The sequence below is a fragment of the Mustela putorius genome, unplaced genomic scaffold (genome assembly GCF_011764305.1).
Source record: "Mustela putorius furo isolate JIRA1106 unplaced genomic scaffold, ASM1176430v1.1 tig00003869_pilon_pilon_pilon, whole genome shotgun sequence".
NCBI classification, from domain to species: Eukaryota; Metazoa; Chordata; class Mammalia; order Carnivora; family Mustelidae; genus Mustela; species Mustela putorius.
In genome coordinates, this window is record NW_025422021.1 from 33,520,441 (window position 1) to 33,540,003 (window position 19,563).

At 50.0% G+C, this 19,563-nt stretch overlaps 1 protein-coding gene and 1 long non-coding RNA gene across 4 annotated transcripts in view; one reads left to right on the forward strand and one right to left on the reverse strand.

Moving 5' to 3' along the window:
• Positions 1-19,563, forward strand: part of RAB17 (RAB17, member RAS oncogene family) — a 33,031-nt gene continuing 13,468 nt past the window's right edge. The window contains exons 1-2 of one of the 3 annotated variants that reach the window (XM_004743683.3): positions 1-293; positions 14,808-14,912. The gene's annotated coding sequence lies outside the window, so the exon portion shown is untranslated. Of the gene's footprint in view, positions 294-1,018; positions 1,155-14,807; positions 14,913-15,093; positions 15,310-19,563 lie in introns of those variants that run through there. The other 2 variants (XM_004743682.2, XM_004743684.3) reach the window with 2 other exon arrangements.
• LOC106004962 lies at positions 996-11,729 on the reverse strand. Its single transcript, XR_001178067.2, has 3 exons — positions 11,477-11,729; positions 6,972-7,079; positions 996-1,119 (listed from the first exon to the last, which is right to left on the reverse strand). It is a non-coding gene; the product is annotated as an uncharacterized LOC106004962 (long non-coding RNA).

Below are 19,563 nucleotides of genomic sequence, written 5' to 3' on the forward strand. Positions count from 1 at the left end.
TCTGAGAAAGGAACTCTGGATCCTTGATCAGCACCAGACATTAGCTATTGATCAAAGCCACCAGCTGCCCTAATAGGGCAGAGAGGAGACACGGCTCCCAAAAGGAAGGAGGGCCTCTGGCCTTGGGGAGGAGAGTGGGGGTGGGAAGGGCAGGGACAGGGCACGGAGACGGTCCAGGGCTGATTCCAGGAAGGAGGGCCACCCTCCAGAACAAGCCCAGAGAAGGGGACACTTTTAAGAGTTGCCTGAGAGAGGAGAGCAAAGAAGAAACAGTCCAGGCCACATATCTGCAGGTAAGCTTGTGTGCACCTCTCTTTGTGTCTGTGCAGATGTGTGTGCATGTGTGTGCAAGCAGAGTACATCATTAACTTTCTGCTTCCCAGTCTTTCTGCTTCTGCTTTTGTCCTTCTGGGTGGTTGAGAAAAGCATTGTGGAGGAAACCATCAATGTGCAAGGTACTTGAATTATTTCAGTTCCTAAAGGAAATATGTCATTCATTCCTTCACTCAGATGGCCATTGAACTCTGCTGGCTTTCTTTGGGGGGCAAGTCTAACTTCTTGTTTTTCTCATTTACCCACCACGCACTTGTTCACTCATCAATTCAGTAAATATTTACTGACAGTCCTCCAGGAACAAGGCAGGTGGGTAACCTTTGGTGGAGTCCAACCGGACGCAAAGCCTTCTCCTGCAAACTTGAAGACCCTCTTTCTCACTGTTATTTATTTTTTTTCCTTTCTGAGAGAGAGAGAGAGAGAGATCGAGAGTGCAAATGCGTAAGGGAGGGGGGAAGGGTGGGGAAGAGGAAGAGAATCTTAAGCAGATCTCATGACCCTAAGATCATGACCTGAGACGTAATCAGGAGTCAGATGGTTCGCCGATGGTGCGGCCTAGGCACGCCACTTGCCTTCTCACTATTGATGGTAGCCCTTCTGTGGTTACTGGGGCTTTTAGAGTTGCTGGTCTCGGTATAAAGAGCCTCTGCTGTGGAATCTTGGCCCAGTGTCTGCTTCCAGTTCTGCCCCCTCGGAAACTGTCTTCTGGATCCCGCCATGTTCTGGGGAGGATAACCATCTACCCAAGGCTCCTTTTACTTAGGACAAGAAACCTTCAGAGAAAACCTAGAGAGGAGAAAAGAGACACGGAAGCAGATCAGGTACCTGCCTTCCCTCACCTGCTTCCAAACTGGCATTTCTTCCAGGGCATCTCCTGCACTTCTAGGTGGGGATATGGGCATGGGCATGTTCAGTGATTTGGGTTGTCCTTATGCTCTCAGGCGCTCATTCTATACTGTTATGGCCACATTTATTGTATTGCTGGTGTGAATAATTTAACTTACAGCACTCTTTAATTTTTTGAAGCTTTCTTTGGCCTTCTCAGGACACAGTAGGCTCCCAGGGACATTTCTCTGTGGCACCACAGCCCTCTGGCACAGTTCTGGGGGCATGAGAAGGTTTTTGATAGATACTTCATGAGGGATAAGTTTTGAGATCTCTTATGCAAGAGGAATATGTTGGTCAGGCTGCTCTTGGGTGTTCGGTCTAGTTCTGGGAGTAACCTGAGGTGGAGCAGAAGGTGCCAGAAGGAACTTCCCTCTGGGGAGGGGGATTTGGTGATCTGAAGAAGCTGAGCAGAGTGGACCATTGAGGCTGTGGAGGTGGAGTAACGGCATGGGTGCAGGTCACTAATGCAACATGAGGTTGGACTTTCTCAGTGTTAGATCCTAAGGGGCACACAGAGCCTCCGGGCGGAACGCACTGTCCAAGAGGGGCCGAACGAGGGGCCAGCATCGGGATGGTGGTATCCCCCCACCTATTTCCTTACTACTAGTTCCAGGCATGATAATAGGCAGTTCATGGAGAATGCAGTTAGGATCCAGTAACGTCAGAAATGCTGGTTTAAATCAGGTTGAACAGGCTGCACCTGTTCTTAGCATAGGCTCTTTTAAGTACAGATGTGCATTGACTCTCTTGACTCTCCAAGAAGAGATTGCAAGGAATGGTCATTCTATACAACTGGCCACAGGGCCCTTTTCTTCGAATCATATCTCACAGCTCTAGAATGCACAGAGCCCACTTGTGGGGGTAACAGAGTCTGGGTCTTTTGGACCAGACATGGGTCAAGGGCTCTTCTGGTTGCCAGACTGCAGCAGGGTGATTCAGCCACCAAGCTGGGTGCCCTGCTTGGAGCTTTCTGGGGCTGTCTCCTCCAGGCTGCTCTCACAGAATGCCATGGACGGAGTGGCTTGCAAAAAACAGACCTTTATTTCTCACTGTTCTGGAGGCTACCAAGTCCAAGATCAAGGCACTAGCAGATTTGGTGCCCAATGGAGGCCCAGTTCCCGGATCAGGGACTTGCTGTGTCCTCACCTGGTGGAAGGGAGGAGAGATCCCTCTGGGGTTCCTTTTATAAGGGCTCTAATCCTATTCATGATGACTCCGCCCTCATAGCCTACTCCCCTTTCAAAGGCTGCCCCTCCTAATACCATAAGGTGGGGGTGGGAGTGGGGGTGTGGTGAGGGGATAGATTTAGGTTTCAGCAGGTGGATTTTGTAAGGATACATCAATGGTTTCAGCACAGCCTCCGCTATCTTTCCTCTCTGGAATCAGAATGCATTTTGGGTACATTTGCCCTGATACATTGAAATAATATAAAACCAGCCTGGTTGTCACGTTTTAGAGTTTGTAGGCTGTGCACAGCATGAGTAATCATTATTACGATCATTGTTAAAGTAACAGCCATTACTGTGAGGGTTGTCTGCCCTGTTCCAAGGAGCCCCCCCCCCCTTTTTTTTATTAAAGATTTTATTTATTTATTTGACAGAGAGAAATCACAAGTAGATGGAGATGTAGGCAGAGAGAGAGAGAGGGAAGCAGGTTCCCTGCTGAGCAGAGAGCCTGATGCGGGACCCGATCCCAGGACCCTGAGATCATGACCCGAGCCGAAGGCAGCGGCTTAACTCACTGAGCCACCCAGGCGCCCGGAACCCCCTTTTTGCTCAGATGTTTATTCATGTTCATCGACTGCACAGTCGATGGGCCATGGGTATGTGAGTTTGGGGTGGGGACAGAGCGACTGACAGCCAGGCAGGGCTGACTCCTTGTCTATCCCAGAGCTGAGGGCTGCTGTGAGCACGGAGAGGTAGAGAGGCGGGTTCCAGGCTCGCTGTCCTGGGCTTCAAAGAGTAGCCGCAGGAGATGGCTAATAAAATCCCTTCTATTCCTGGTAGCTTGAGTTAATTTAGTAACTTGCCTCTGAAAGGATGTTTTCAAAATATACTGGAGATTGCCAGGGAGCATCGGTCCCCTGCCCCTCCCTGGCTTCCGGTGGTTTGCTGCAATGTTTGGCATTCTCTGGCTTGTAGAAACATCTCCTCCATCTTGGCTTAACTTCCCCTTCTTGTAAGGACACATGTCACCCTGGATTAGGTCCCACTGTGATGACCTCACTTCAACCTGATGACCTCTGTTTGCCTCTATGTCCAAATGAAGTCCTGTGCCGAGGTACTGGACATTAGGACTTCAACATATGAATTCTGGGGGGACACATCCAACTCATAAGACCCTGGATTCCATAAGTATTCATGAGAAGGTCAGCCGATGTGCTTTCTGGTAGGTCTGTCTCTGTGAAAAGCAAGCTGGGCGTTTGCGTAGGCCCAGACCGTTGGGGGTTCCTGAACCAAGAGAAGTCTTTGGACTCTAGGCACTTGAACTAGGTTGAAGAGCATCCCCCCACATTCACATCCAAGGAACACTGGAAATGGCCAGCAACCACCGGAAGCTAGGACATAGGTGTGAAACAGATACTTTCTCAGAGCTTCCAGAAGGAACCAACCCTGCAGACACCTTGATTTCCAGGCCTCCAGGACTATGGGATGACGCATTCCTGTTGTTTGAAGACTCCCAGTGTGTGGTCATGAATTACATCAGCCCCAGGAAACTAGTGCAGAACGTAACCCAACCAGGGCCCTCGGTGAGGTTAATCTCCCGACGGAACATCAGACCAAGCCCAGGCCCTTCTGAGCTTGGCCCCACGAGTGGCTTGCAAGGACAGTGTGGCTCAGATGCTGTGAGATGCCCCCAGCCCTCCTGGGCCCCAGCCAACAGGAGCTGTGCATGAAGTTCACCCAACAGAGACAATGGTTGTAACATGAGCACACACTCACTACATCACTTGTTAGTTCCAAGTGACTAACTAGGACGATCATATTCTCTTGTTGAGCACTTGCGGCAAGAACAGAGACCAAGAAGGAACAAAAGGACAGCAGTGGGACTCTAAGAGGTGGCAGATTAGCATTTGGTCCCTAGAACCGCAGCAAGTCCTGAATCCCTTCAGCACAGGCCCCAGAAGATCTACTGTGTGGCCAGAATCTCACTGAAGTCCCTGTCACTCCATACAGCTGAAGAACCAACAATGCAGTGGTCTTGTCCCTTTTGGCTGGGCAGGGACTGGGGACCCTGCAGCCGGGGAAAGAGGGAACGGAGCTGATAATGTGGAGCTTTAGGGTGATGGCAGGAACCAGTATAAGTCAGGAGCCCCCACCTGGAGACCAGCTCCCCAACCAGCAGCTGGTGCAGAACTCCTCCCCATGCTTTACAATAGGATGGGTTTTGGGGGAGCACTGAAGGGAATGGGTTCTGACCTCTCACCCTGGCGCTGGAACCTCCACTCCCTGTGGAGACCAGCATAGGACCCCCCTGGCCTTTGCATTATCCTCCTCCACTGCAGAGAAGATACTATGACGGGTTGGCGAGCGAGCACAGAGGGAAGTTCAAGGCGTGGCCTTGGGATCAGACAGACTTGGGTTTGGAGCCCACTCTCTGCTTTGCAGGTTATGGGACCTGGGCCAGGTCTCTGACTTCTCTGGGCCTCGGTTCCTGAATAAAGGCAGGCCTAGGCCACAGGAGGTTGTAAGCAGTCAAGGGTGGGGTAGGTAAAAGCCCCAGCACAGAGCCTGGAATGGCTGGCACCTACTCTGGTTGCAATCTGTGTTGATACGACTTTCCTTTGAGGACCTCCCTGTTGTGCTCGGGGCAGGGCCTCTAGAACTGATAAGTCTGAAAATTCAGGGAATTCAGACTGGCTAAAAAATAAGGCACAGCATCTTAGTTTACTTTGAGAGTTGTTGTCATGAATGGGTGTTGGAGTTTGTAAATGCTTCTTCTGCCTCTGTGGACATGATCACGTGATTTTTCTTTTTCAACCTTGTAATGAAGTGTATTACGTTAACTGATTTTTGAATGTTGAACTAGCATTCTGTATCTAGGCTAAATCTCCCTTGGTTGTGGTTGAATGATTCTTTTTACACATTGTTGGATTTAATTTGTTAATATTTGTTGAGGATTTCTGCATCTGTTCATGAGAGATATTGGTCTCTAGTGTTCTTATAATGTCTTTGCTTTTGGTATTAGGGTCATGCTGGTCTCATAGAATGAGTTCAGAAGTATTCCCTCTACTTCTGTCCTTAGAATGAGATTGTAGAGAATTGGTATGATTTCTTCTTTAAATGTTTGGTAGAATTCACTGGTGAACCATCTGGACCTGCTGCTTTCTGTTTTGAAAGATTATTAATTATTGATTCAATTTATTTGAAGTATAGCCTATTCAGATGATTTCTTCTTGTGTGAGTTTCAGCAAATTGTCTTTCCAGGAATGGGTCCATCTCATTTAGGTCATTACTTCTGTGGGTGTAGAGCTGTTCATAGTATTCCTTCCTTAACCTTTTATTGTCCACGGGCCTATAGTGATGTCCCCTCCTTCGTTTCCAATATGAATAGATTGTTTCCTCCCTCTTTTTTCTTAGCCTGGCTAGTGGCTTATGAGTTTATTGATCTCAAAGAACCAGCTTTTGGTTTCTTTGATTTTCTCTATTGATTTCCTATTTTCAATTCCATTGATATCTCTTTCAGTTCTTAGTGTATCTTTTCTTCTGTTTACTTTGGATTTAATTTGTTCTTTTTTTTTTTTTATCTAGTTGCCTCAGATGGAAGCTTAGATTATTGATTTTAGATCTTTCTCCTTTTCAAATTGTGTGCATTTACAGCTATCTGTTTCTCTTTAAGCACTATTTTCCTGCATCTGACAAATTTTGATTGGGTTGTATTTTCATTTTCACTTAGTTCAAGACATTTTTAATTTTCCCTCCAGATTTCTTCTTTGCCTCATGTGTTATTTGGAATTGTATTATTGAATCTCCATGTATTGGGGGATTTTCCAGTTACTGTTACTGACTTCCAGGTTAATTTTGTTGCACTGAGAGCAGACACTGTATGATTTTTATTCTTTACATTGGTGAAGGTGTGTTCTATGGCTCTGAATGTGGTCTATTTTGGTGGATGTTCCATATGAGCTTGAGAAGAACGTGTATCCTGCTATTTTTGGGTGGAGGAATAGAATCTTAAAGAGAAGAGAACCACAGAAGAGAGAGCCCCCCAGAACTTCACGTTGATTGTCCTCAAATCCTTAGCTGACCTCTCAACAGTGCACACACAGGTAAGACTTCGAGAAGCCTGTAGGGTGTGAAGAGATGTTAGAACCTCATCTTATGCCCACTGTAGGAAAGACAGAGTTTGGAGTTTAAGTTCTGCCAAGTAGAGGAACTTGGTAGATGCCCCAGGCTTTCCATGGAGATCTCAAAAGGGCCTCAGTTTAGGAGCAAAGACTATGCGCCAGTACTAAGACTGACCCTAGGATTAATGGCAAAACAAAATAGGTCCCACCCTACGACGGTGTAAAACAAAGTTTCCACAGGTTCATGATGATCCACCAATAATTTAACCATCTGCTAGAAAGAGGTCAACACTCTCCAAAGGAAAGGAATCCAGAATCTCTGCAACCTGTCATTCACGATATTTAATACGTACCAGTAGTTCCCAGACAAGTGGAAAAGCAGTAAAATGTGACCCAGGGGCAAGTAAAAACAAAACAAAACAAAACAAAACAAAAATCAATAGAAACAGACCCACAAACTAACCAGATGTTGGAGTTAATAACAGGCGCACCTGGCTGGTTCTGTCAGCAGAGCTTGTGACTCTCAGGACCAGGGTTGTGAGTTCAAGCCCCAGGTTGGGCGTGGGGCCTCCTTAAAAAAATAAAAATAAACAAATAAATAAAATACTCTGACAAGGGGGTGCCTGGGTGGCTTAGTGGGTTAAAGCCTCTGCCTTTGGCTCAGGTCATGATCCCAGGGTCCTGGGATCGATCCCCACATAGGGCTCTCTGCTCAGCAGGAAACCAGCTTCCCCCTCTCTCTCTGCCTGTCTCTCTGCCTACTTGTGATCTCTGTCTGTCAAATAAATAAAATCTTAAAAAAAAATACTCTGACAAATATGGTCAAGAATCTGTATGGAAAGAAAGATCATAGAAGAGGCAAAAACACATGATTTCAGAAGAGATTTAGAAAAAATGTACCCAGTAGAAACTGGAGAACTGGAAAATAAGATATAATATGCTTAAGAAACCACTAAAGGAGAGAGAAAGGACTACTACACACACTTGTGTAAGTACAAACATTTGTACAAATACAAATACTACAAATACTTGATGACCTCCAAAGGAAGAACAAAAGACCAAAGAAGAGAGGGAACAAATAGGAAATGAACAGCAAGATGGTGGACTGAACAGAGCCAAATCCTTAACTACATTAAAGGGGAATGGACCAGACCCTCTAAATCAGAAGGCAGTCAACCCTGTATGCTGTTGTAAAGACATGCACGGGAAGAAGCATGAACATGCAGACAGGCCTTCTCACTTTGCACTTGTGTGTCTGTCCCTCCTTTACCTCCTCGCTCATCACCCGCACACCCAAGTCAGCAAACGAGGCCTGGAACCAGGTGGCTGGGAGAGAAAGTCCTGAGCAAAGCGGGGACTGGGGAGCAGGGAGAGAAGGCGACGTCAGAACTCCTTTGGAAGGCATGTGTCAGGAAGGATGAGGGCTGTTTTCATGCTCATGAGTTTGTCCCACCGTGGGCTGCGCTCAGAACACTTATTTATAAGTGGTGTACTTGAAAGCTGAAACTCGTTATCCCACTGAGATGAGAAATGGGGTGTAGGTTCTTAAGTCAGACTCCAACAGCCTGGGCTTGACAGGTAGATTGTTCTACGTTTTGTCAAGCATGCTAATGCAATGGCAGGTGGTGATGCGTGAAACTGGGTTAGAGGAAGTGTGAAGGTCATGGCGCTCAATCTCTGGGAGCTTCTTAAGTGTTTTCATGTATCCAGTCTTCCAGTGTCTCCCATCAACTAATGTTTGATAATTTAATTACTTTTTATCTGATTACTTTCTAAAAGTCTATCCTTAGTAATATTATAGCTGACGTCCTTTTGGATTTTCTAAGTATAAAATTATCCATAAATAATGACATTCATCCTTCTTTCTTAATTTCTTTCTCTCTTTTGTTCTTTGGTTTTGCTGTCATAATGTGTATACAGGGATATACAATATCATGGAAAACAATAATAATAAAAGGAAAATTTATACAGGAAATTGTTGTTTGGCCGCCGGTTTTTAATTAGAATATTCCTGCTGCCTTTCCATTAACTGTAATGTTAGTTTTTACTTTAAAAATAGGTCTTCCTGTCTTCAGAAATCCTTCCTTCTAACTCAGGAATTCTTCATGCTGGGTTCGCGGATGATGCGGTCTGATCCCGCAGTATCCTGAAATCGTGCACACAGAATTTCTCTACACACTTACATGTGAATATTCATTCGGCCCTTACTCTCCTGGTGACTATTATGTGCCAGGCTTTGTTCCTGGCCTGGAGGTTACAACAGCGATCAGGACAGTTACCAAATCCAGCCTTTAGGCATTTATAGCCTGGTGGAGGAGACAGCGATAGGCAATAAGGAAAATATAAAGTATGTGAGCTGTCGTGTCACAGACAAAAATACTGGGAGGCTGTAGGGTGGGGAGCCCCTGGGTCAGTGGGTCAGAGAAGGTCCCCTGTAGAGGGTGATGGGTGAGCGGGCCCTGTTATGGGCCGAACCGTGGCCCCCTGAATGATGTGTCCATGTCTCAACCCAGCGTACACGTGACCATGATGTCATTTGGTGGAAGATGTAATTGAGTTAAGTAATGATCTGAAGATGAGCTCATCCTGGACTAACCAACCAGGGGGCCTGAAACCCAAGGCAAGTGTCTTTGTGAGAAGAGGAGGCTCGAAGAGGAAGCCATGTGAAGACGAGGCAGAGACTGGCCTGAGGCAGTCACAGCCAAGGGGACCCCCAAGGCTGCCAGCAACCACCTCAAGCCAGGAGGAAGGCCAGGGACAGAGTATCCCTCAGAGGCTCCTCAGGGAAGTCCCTCTGCCAACACCTTCATTGCAGATTTCTAGCTTCCAGAACTATTTCAAGGCACCCACTGTCCCCAGTTTATGGTCATTTCTTACAATGGAAGCAAATACAGCCTTGAGGTGGTTAAGAGGGTGGGTGAGCCATGTGTGCATGTACAAGGAGACGTTTACAGGGAATCAGGGTGGTTGTGGCCAGTGGAGAGTAGCAGAACGAGGTCAGGGGTCACAGATGAGGGATGCTGGCAGGGGACAGATGACCAAGGTCTTCTGGGCCACAGTAAGGACCAGAGCTGCTGGTCTGGGTGAGGTGGGGAACTTTGAACTGAGCAAATGAAATGCAAGAATAGAGATGCCATTAACCAAGATGGGAAAGGCTGCAGGTAGAGTAAGTTTGGGGAACAAACCAGGACGTGAAGTTTGGACTCGGTAAGCTGAGAAGCCCAGTGGGCATCTGAGGGACGATGCCGGGGAGGCAGTCTAGTGCAGGACTCTGGACTTGCCAGGGGTGGGCTAGGAGGGAGACCCCATCGGGGAACCATTGGCATACATGCAGCATTCTACATGCCCTGCACGGTGGTGAGAACAGATGGGGGGAGGGGTGCAGGAGATGGAGGGGGGACGGTGACCCCCAGGGTGTGCAGGTCCTGGACAGGAGGAGGAACCAGCCAAGGGGACCGAGGAGGATCCGTGGCCACAAGGTGGGTCCAAAAAGCCACTAGAAGAAAGTGCTTGCAATGGGGGGCTGGCGTTGACAGGGGTGAGGGCAGAGGGCTGATGGCCTGGGCAGCCTGGAGGCCACAGGATCATCGAGAACTTTCCAGGGCCAGGAGGTGGCCACGCCCACTGGGAGCAGGGTCAGGAGAGATGGGGAAGAGGGAATGTGGACCCAGGCAGAGGCAGCTCTAAGGGGGACACAGTGCAGGGGAGAGTCTGTCTACGTGCTGATGGGAGCACTCTACAGGAAGGAAGACTGGCTAAGGCAGGGATGAGGGTGAGGAATGGGGGAGGTAGGGGCGGGAGTAGGTTAGCTCTCTGTGCCCCAGGGCCAGGGGATGGTGACTACCTCCCACCAAACCTCTGAGGCGGGGGGGGTGTGTGTGTGGGGGGGGGGATGGGGGGGTGGGGGGCTGGCTCACGGCCAGGTCTGCTTAGTTTCTCCTCTCTCTTTCCCACTGACTGTGGGACTTGTCCACTTGCTGTTCTTCTCTGGGCCAGCTCTCCCTTTCTGGGCTTATTTCCTCAATTGTGAAGTGGGATAAATCCGTCAGGCCTGCCCCTAATATTTGCAGGGACTGGGGCAGGCACACAAAACGTAGTCCATATACCAACCATCTGAGCATTTAAAAGTGACAAATGAAGCCAAGCACACACGTTGCTGAATTAAATATGTCCCACCCTCCTCCTTTGACCGGTATACCTTCAAAAGAATCTAGAAGTCGAGGTTTGCTCTTAGAACCCGAGAGCTCCCAGGAGCGCTTGCCAGGACATGACGGCCCAGCCCCACTGGCCTCCTTTGCTCCCGACCTGCGTCTGTCTCTCACAGAGAGGGGTTGATGTGCTCCCCCCATACTCCCCATCTCTGGTCTCTTGGGCACGAGGAGACTGCGTGCTCACCCTGGTGGCCGCCTGTGCTGGAGTAGAGTGGACCCAGCACAGAGGCCCATGTGGGCCCTGTAGGAGGGTGGTGGGGTTACTTGGGTGAGGAATTCGTCATCTCTGGATTTGGGACTGTGCCTTACAAGTGGGGGGCCCTATGACCTTCTTACCCCCAAGAATGGGCACCGTGAGGGAAGGGCCCGTGGAACGGCCTTCTGGGTGTGGCTCCCAGGGTGGGTTTGCCATGAGGGTGACCATGAGATCAGAACCCCAAGTCAAGGGTCAGCACAATGCCTGGCACATAGTAGGTGCGCAGTAAAAGGTGCTACTTTATTTTTGTTATGTTTCCAGTCGTTAGGAACTGCGCAAGTCGTTAGGAACAGGGCCCCTCCATCCTCAGCCCTCTGGGCGCCCACCCCAGACTCTGGGTGCTCAGACAGCGTCCCCTGTGGCCTCACTCCTCTCACTGTGCTCAGCCGCTTCCCTTCAGAAAGCCCTCCTTCCGCGGGTCATTAGGGAAGTTTCTGGTCCGTCTTCGGTGTGTCAGATGTTTCCTCCCCAAAGGAGTCTGCCTTGCCCCTGTCCTCTCACCTGGTCAGGTGAGCCGATCTCCTCTGCCTGCTCCCACGGGACTGTGAGGCCTGGTCCGAAGCTGAGGTGGTCGCCTCTCCCTGCACAGTCCCCTGTGCTGGCCTTTGGGTCCTGGACGCCTCGGGGCTGGACTTTGCTTCGCCTGCTCTGCCCAGCCTGTCAGGCAGCCAAGCGCCGGCCTGATTGCTGAGCTGAGGAATTTAACTGGTGTTCAGAAATCCCTGCTGGAATTTTCCGTTGAGATAAGCAGGGGTGAAGGTTTTGAGGCAAGGCAGGTGACCCTCTCTGCTTATCTCAAAGGCCCTAGGAGATAAGAACATTCTGGAAGATCTGTCCTGCAGCCATCCGTCACACTGAGTCTGATCCTTAACTCCAGCTCTATAAGGAAGCCCAAGGAGGACAGGGAAGCACCCCTTCCCCCACAGATCCCCAGACAGGGCACGTCTCCTGGGATGGGGCTGTATTACCCATCCTGGCCACACCGGTGGCCTCTGTGCCAGGAGCTGGGGGGCCGTGGGGTCCAGGCAGGTCACTGGCAGTGTCCACTACGTGCCTTGATGACTGTGTCGAAAATCTCAGAAATGTTTCTGTGGCAGCGGCTCAGGTGTTGGCCATGTGATGTCAGGGAGGCAAATGGGTGGAAAGTTACGGAAGTTGGGTGCGCATGGGAAGGAGCCACAGGCGGTGGGGGTAGGGAGGGGGCTCAGGGAGCAGAAGAGCCCCCGGCCCTGGAGATGTGGAGTAGAGACCGAATAACCTGTTGGCTGGGGTGCTGCTGAGATTCTTCTGACGCTTGTGGGGTGCTCAGACCAGAGAATCCCCAGAGGGCTTCTGGCTTCAGAACTGCAGGATTTGGGCTTTCTTTCCACAGGGGGAGTCTATGCCCGTGATCGGGCGTGCTCCTATATGTGGGCTGCTGAAGGGCCAGAGTCAAGTGGCATCTCTGTGGCTGCCAAGACAGGGAAGTGAGTGAAACGCCAAGAGTGAAAGCTAGAAAGCTGGCGCAGCTCTTTCAAGAGGATGTAAGTGGTGGTCACTTAAGTGACTTGCTTGTGTCCTATTTTTGCCTAGTTTCCCCAACAAGCAGTGGCGATTAGGATTATGGGGCAGAACGCGCTCTAAGTGTCGAGCCTCCCTTCCGGGAGTTTCTTGGTGCTGGAGTCTGACTGTGTCCACGGGGGAATGCATCTTCAGACTGACTGACTGATTTAAAAATTTTATTTCTTTGAGAGCGAGAAAGAGCATGAGCAAGGGGGGAGGGGCAGAGGGAAAGGGAGAAGCAGGCTCCCCGTTGAGCAGGGAGCCTGATCCCAGAACCCTCCCTCCTGATGGGGAGCCCAATCTCAGGTCCCAGGGTCATGACCTGAGCTGAAGGCAGATGCTTCACCGGCTGTGCCACCCAGGCACCCTGTGTCTTTAGATTTAAACATGAGTGCACAGCTTTCTCTCTCTTGGTGGATGTCTCTTTGTGGTGAGGTTGTCTCACAGAGACAAACGACACATTTGGGACATTCTTGGGGAGCAGAAGGGGTAGTGACTGCGGAGCTCCTGTGGGAAGGACAAGACCCATTCAGGCGAAGCATGTGCAGGCTAACACTGAGACCAGAGAAGGGATGAGCCTCCAGACCTCATGAGGAGCTGCGTCCTAGCCTCTCATGGTGCCCTTGGGCCTTGTAAGTTGGGCCAGGTTGTTTGGGGTTGGCCTGAATCCGAGGACCAGCGAGTGGGTCCCCCACCCAACAGCAATGTGCTGATGGGGAGCTTTCCCTCTGGGTCAGCTGGACAGAGTGTGGGCTTTAGCTCACACTAGGGTAAACAGGATTCTAGTGTGTATCTCAAGATGGCTGGCCCATGGTGTCCACACCCGCTGGGATCCCCTCTCCCTGAGGGTGCCCAAGGCTGTACATAGAATGGACATCACTCCTGAGTTATGTTGTTGTAATATGGCAAAGGTGAAGTGGGGTTTGCAGATGTAATTAAGTCCCCTTAGTGGTTGACTTGGAGTTAATGAAAAGGGAGAGGTGCCTGGTGGGCCTCACATAATCAGGCAAGCCCTTTAAAAAAGGTTCTGAAAGTCAGACAGACCCTCTTGCTGGCTTTGAAGAGCAGGCTGGCCCATGTGGGAGGGTCAGTGAGTGGCCATGTGACAAGGACCAGGAGGTGGGCTGTGAGAACTGCAAGTGACCCCGGGAGACAGCCATGGGACCTCACTCCTACAACAGCAGGGAGCTGAATTGTACAAACAACCAGCTCAGAAAGGACCTTGGCCTTCCAAGGGCCTGGCCGCAGCCTGTGAGACCTTTGACAGAGGACCCAGGAAGCTGTGCCCCCGCTCCTGGCCCACGGAGCCAGGAGAAGAAATGGAGAGACAGCAAACATGCTCATGACCCTCTGTTCCACACCCAGATGAAGACTGAGCCTGTGCCTCTGGGTGGGACCCTTGGTAACACAATCTCGGTGCAGCTGAAGAGTCACATGGGAGCTGAACGGTTTCCAGAAATCTCCTCTGGACGAGGCCTGGCTCATCAGACAAATCCATTGCCTGACCGCAGGCACAAATCTCCCGCTTTGGGTCAGATGCTGGTTATTAACTATCTCGTCTCTACCTTCCTGCTGTGAAACTGGCATCTCCCCCTCCTTCTGGGCCCCCTTCCCCCAATCTGCAGGAAGGTGGCCACTTCACAGGAATTCAGAATTGGACCCTCCACCTATGGTTTATATGCCGAGAAACACATCGTCACCCAGACCTTTGGTTGCGGGTCTCAGGTCGGGGGCTAAGGAGGGCATTCATGAGGGGGTAGCGTTCCTGAGCCTCCCAAGTGGCAGGGCCCAGCCAAGCTTGCTGATGGCCCTCAGGGAGGTGGCCACACCCTGGAGGGAATGTACGGAGGGGGAAGCCCCCTACGCCGGCCCCCCGGGGGTGGTATGGGTGCAGCAGGTCCTGAAGGGGTGGTGGGAGGGCACCCCAGCAGGAAGCCAGCCCAGGGCCCCTCCCTGCAGACATGCCCCATGCAATGTCCCAGCGAGGGACAGGGAGGGAGGAAACCCTGGAGGTCAGTGGGACCAGAGTCGCCCTCCATCTGTTCTGCGGCCCGATCTTCCCATCCCTGGGAGGAGTATTCAGGTTGAAGGGTGACAAACCTGGGAGGGGGCGTTAGAGAAACACAGCGCCTCCCCCGCTGTGGCGTCCAGCCAGGATGCAGGTGTCCGAGCCCAGGACTGGCTGCCCTGCTTGCCTCTGGCCCTGGGTGCTGGGACCCACAAGAGCTGTCTCCTAGCTCTTTGGGGGCAGAAATAACTTCATTGACCAAAATACATCCTTTCCTTCCAGGCTTGGAGGGCAACAAGGATCCGCGCTGCTCCCAGGAAGGAGCCAAGGGGAGAACCTCAGCTTTGAAGTGAGAGACGGATATCAAAGCTGAGACACTTCCTGGAGGTGGGTGATTCCCCACACCCCAGATTGGAGTCTGGCTTCCCGCAGGCTCCCAGGTGCTTTCGCAGGTCGGCTTCACCATCCAGCCTCCAGCCCTGCCCTGTCCCAGGTGACACATGACCGTGGTGGACTTTGTCCTGGGAGCCTCTGGGGACAGGAGGAGGAGACCTGACCTGGGGGCAGGGGCGGGGCTGCCTCTTACCTGTTTTCTGTTGGAGCAGAACCTCAGTCTGTCCCCACCTGGGCCACCATCCCTGCCTGCCTGCCTGTGGGCGGGGCAGGGGAAGCAAACCTTGTTGGGGGCCAGAGGAGGGAGAAAGGGGAGACAGGTGGGGGTCCTGCAGGACCCGGTGATGACAGGCTGCCAGGCTTCCTGGAGGTGATCAGGCCTCGGGAACACGTGAGTTGTTGTTTTAACTTCTGTCTACTTGCACAGTGTGTGTGAGTGTGTGTGCATGTCTGTGTGTGTGTGTGTGTGTGAGTGTCTGTGTATGAGTGTCTGTGTGTATCTGTGTGTGTGTCTGTGTGCATGTGTGTGTGAGGGTGTCTGTACTTTTGCCCTTGTGGGCCTAAACAAAACGGCCAAGGGTGGGGTGAGGAATTTGTTTTCCGGAGGACCGGAAGTGCCCCTGTTTGGATCCCCTGTGGCTGGCTAGGTCGGGTTCCCGGAAGGAGACTCCTGTTTATACGGTGGCTTTGGGAAAAGTCCAGCTCTAGGCCTTGACTGTAAACCGCTGGTGGGGGCGAGGAGCCAGCCCTTCAAGGGACCTGTCTTGGAGGGATCAGGGCACCCAGTTAGTGCAGATCGGCCCGGGCATAACCAGCTTCTTAGTAACCTCCCTGTTCTTTACATGCCCCTGGGCAGGGAGGACACCAGTGACATCCTGGACAGAAGGCTCAGCAGAGCAGAGCCTCCCCGAAATGCCCCGAAATGCCCTCCCCTACCCCAAGAAAGGACCAGCTCAGATTTGCAACCCTTTCTTTTTCCCTTTGGTAGAAAAGAGATGAGCTGGTAAGAAATGTTTAAAAGGCCCTAATCAGGATGCTCCAGAGGGCGTATCTTACTCCTAATCATGAATATTGCGTTCCTGAGAACATCTTTGTGTTTAGGAAGACTTCAAATAACCTCATCTTGATTAAATTCTAGAGGCTGGGTCAGAAGTCACATTTTCAATTTTCTCTCTGACCAGAGGGCTCCAGCCTGTGATTATCGGAAGCTTACAACATGTCATCACACAAAAAGTTGTACTCGAAAGTGCTTTCTGCAGTCTTATTTATTACCAAGAAGACAATTATGACCAAGGAAAAAATCCTGTAGTGGGGAAATGGGTTAGCAAAGTGGAAGAGCTGTAGGAATGTTCTGTGGTCAGTGAGCATATCATGCTGAATGCGTATGGAATGTACACAGCAGTGTGGAAAGCTGCTTTTTACGTATGTTATTTTTTTAAAGGGAGGATACATCATTTTATGTTAAAGCTCTGGGTTTTGGTTTGCTTGTTTTAAGATTCATAGCCTGAAAACTAAGAAGAAAATGGGCAAAAATGCTTTTCCTGGTTATATTAAGGGGGTGGGATCTGGGGTTATTTTTTCATATTGACAATGATGTGTTTATATTTATTGTAAAACACTATTTTTAAACAAAGAGATGTTTCATTGCCAAAGGAATAAGATGCTGGAATGTGATATCGTAGGAATGGATCATTCGTTCATAGCCCACCTGTTTTGATTAACTCACACATGTCTTATGCTAAAGATTTTCTAGACTTAAGAGCTTTATTAATCTGAGTGTATAAATAGCAAGGAACCCTTGAAGGGGTATCTTTAACTTCTCAAGAATGTATCACTATAGGTGTGTTAGAACTTTCTCTGTGCAAATTATGGTCTGAATCAACGGGATGCCTGCTTCCAAGCAGCAGCCATTAAGTACTTCTGGTTAGAAACAAGGGAATAGCTTGGGGTAACGCCGAAAAGTCAGGACATTCCATTCTTAAAAGGATTTTTTTCCAGCTTGGTTGAGCTGTTATTGACATCCAACATTGTATAAGTTCAAGGTGTGCGCCATGTTGATTTGATCCATTTGTATACTGCAATGTGATGGTCGCCATGCTGTTAGTGACCCCCTCCGTCCTATCTCATAGTTACCATGTCTTTCTGGCCCTGAGAACATTTAAAACCTACTCTCTTAGGGACTTTCAAGGATACAATATAGTATCATTAGCTATAATCTCTATGTTGTCCATTAGAAGCCCAGAACATGTTAATCTTGTAACGAAGTTGGTACCCTTTGATTAGCATATTTCCATTCCCCTTCCCCAGTCCTTGGTAACCAGCGTTCAACTCTGTTCCTCTGAGTTTGGGGCGAGGGGAAAAGCAGCACTTTATAAATGAGGGTTTGCTACTGAGCTGACTTGCCCTCTCAGCTGTGAGCCCAGGCTGGCAGCTCCCCTGGGCGGGCTCATCGAACCACTGTTCTTGATGTGGGAAACGCAAAGCAGGTATTCTCAATGCCTGTTAGAGATGCTTCTTCTGCTCAGCCTTTTGGCAGATAGCCCAGTTCACTGCAAGGCCAGCTCCCTGGGGTTGTACCAGCCATGCAAAGTGCGGGGGTGGAAACAGTATGTCTGTCCAGTTATGGCTTTTTTGTGGCGCCATTCCTGTGTGTGCATGGATTATTTATTGAGCACCTACTATAAGGTCCATGATTATGGTCCTTGCTCTCCTGGGAGGTTACAACCCAGAGCATGTGAGAGTATTAATAAAATAATGATATAAAGTGAATCTTATTAGAGGTTACAGTCCTGCAAGAGAGATAAGTCATTAAAAAATAATTTTATGAGTTAAGACAGAGTTCAAAACCAGCGTTATTTCAATCAGGAAGAGGGACAGGCACTGACTTCGGGGCATGTGATAGCAGAGACTGTCTGTTTTATTAACTGCTGCTGCTGGGGACTGGATGTGATCGGGGTGGCCGCTGTGGTGGGACAGGTTTGCATCTGTGGGACAGAGATCTGAGCAGATCTAGCAGATTTCCTGGAAGCTGGCAGCTCCCCAAGTGACCCCAGGATCCGCTTCAAAAAAACAGAGATAGAAAACTTAAAATACTTTATCTTTCCAATCCTTCTCCGAAACATCACGCATTGACACTATAAGCATCATACTTAATGGTGAGACCTGTGAATCCCACATAAGATGGGCTTCCACATGCCTTCCCAAAACTCCCCTCCACTGTGTGGAGCACCCTGTCCTCAAGGAGCAGAAATAGCTCTGAATCCTTCTCTCAGACCCTGTCACTCCCCGGTCACTTGTGCTGGGGACAGTCTTGTTAGTAGTTAGGACTCAGGGCTGCTTTTCCCATCCCCATCCCTTCCCCACTCCCAAGCTCGCCTCTACCCCTCCTGTCCCTGCAGGCAGACCAGACAGGGACAGCTGCGGGCTGGGGGTGGAGGGCATGGTGTGCTTCTTGCTGCTGTTGCTTTTGTCTCCATTCCTCTTGGAAGTTCTTTCCCTTCCTCCATTCCTGTCACCCTTGGGGGCCTCCCTCCTGCCCACAGAGTGAGGAGGAGGAGGAGGAGGCTATTCCCAGGACTGCCCACCCCCTTGTCCCCTTGTGGGTTTCAATGTTTTTTAGGGGACGTTTTTCTTCCTAGAAGCGGCCCAGATCATAAAGGGAGACAAGGTGGGGACATTAGAATATCACTGGTCCTAGTGAAATAGTGGATCTGGCAATGGTCTTCAAGGACCCCGAGCGTCACCCCCAGAGTGCTTGGCCATTATTGGCCCTCTGAAGAAATGCAAAGCATGCCCATGAAGCATTCTTGCCAAACAATGGCCTAGTTCTGATCAGATTGCTGTTCGATCTGCCAGGCTAGAACAAATACGGGGTTCACAGGACAAGAACAGGGGATCCAATCAGCCAGAGGAAGACTGTGAAGCTGATTTTTTGAACAAATTAATTACAAAGAAACAAAAGAATATGTGTGTGTGTGTGTATATACTGAGATTTGCAGATGGAACAAGAGGGTGCCTGGGGTTTGCTTCACACCGGTCTTGGGGGGGGGTCTGGGGATGGGTGGGAACCAAGGTTTTGGAAGTGGAGGAGAGTGAGTGAGGCCCACTAGGACGGTCTCTGTTCCACGGTGGAAGGTGCCTGAAATTTTCTGTAATGAACAGATATGCAGGGTTTAGTCAAATTTATTTTGATCACAGAGCTGGTTTTCTCTACGGCGTATCCCTCACAGGCGCTGAGGCTTTGGATACAGCGGGAAAGACCAAAATGTTTTGAGGTCCTTGAAACACTGACCCTTTCTTCAGGTAGATCCTAGATCCTTTCAAAGGATCTACCAACCCATGAGCCTCAATGGAGAGAGCGCATTGCCTCTCGGGCGATTTTAGTACTTTTTGGAGTCCTGCAGTCTTACTTGGCTTTATCAGTAAAGTAGGAATAAAAATGCCTACCTCTTGGAGCTGTTGGGATGATTAAATAAGGTCATGTGAGTGAGAAGTAATGGGAATGAGGACGACAAGGCAGCATGATGGCCAGCATGCAAGGACTGTTTCCCAGGGTATGTAGTGCTTGAACGCAGTGAGTCCTGCTGGACACCTTCAGACACTTCCCGAGCATTGCTCGCAACAAACCTGTCACGCAGGGTCTGCG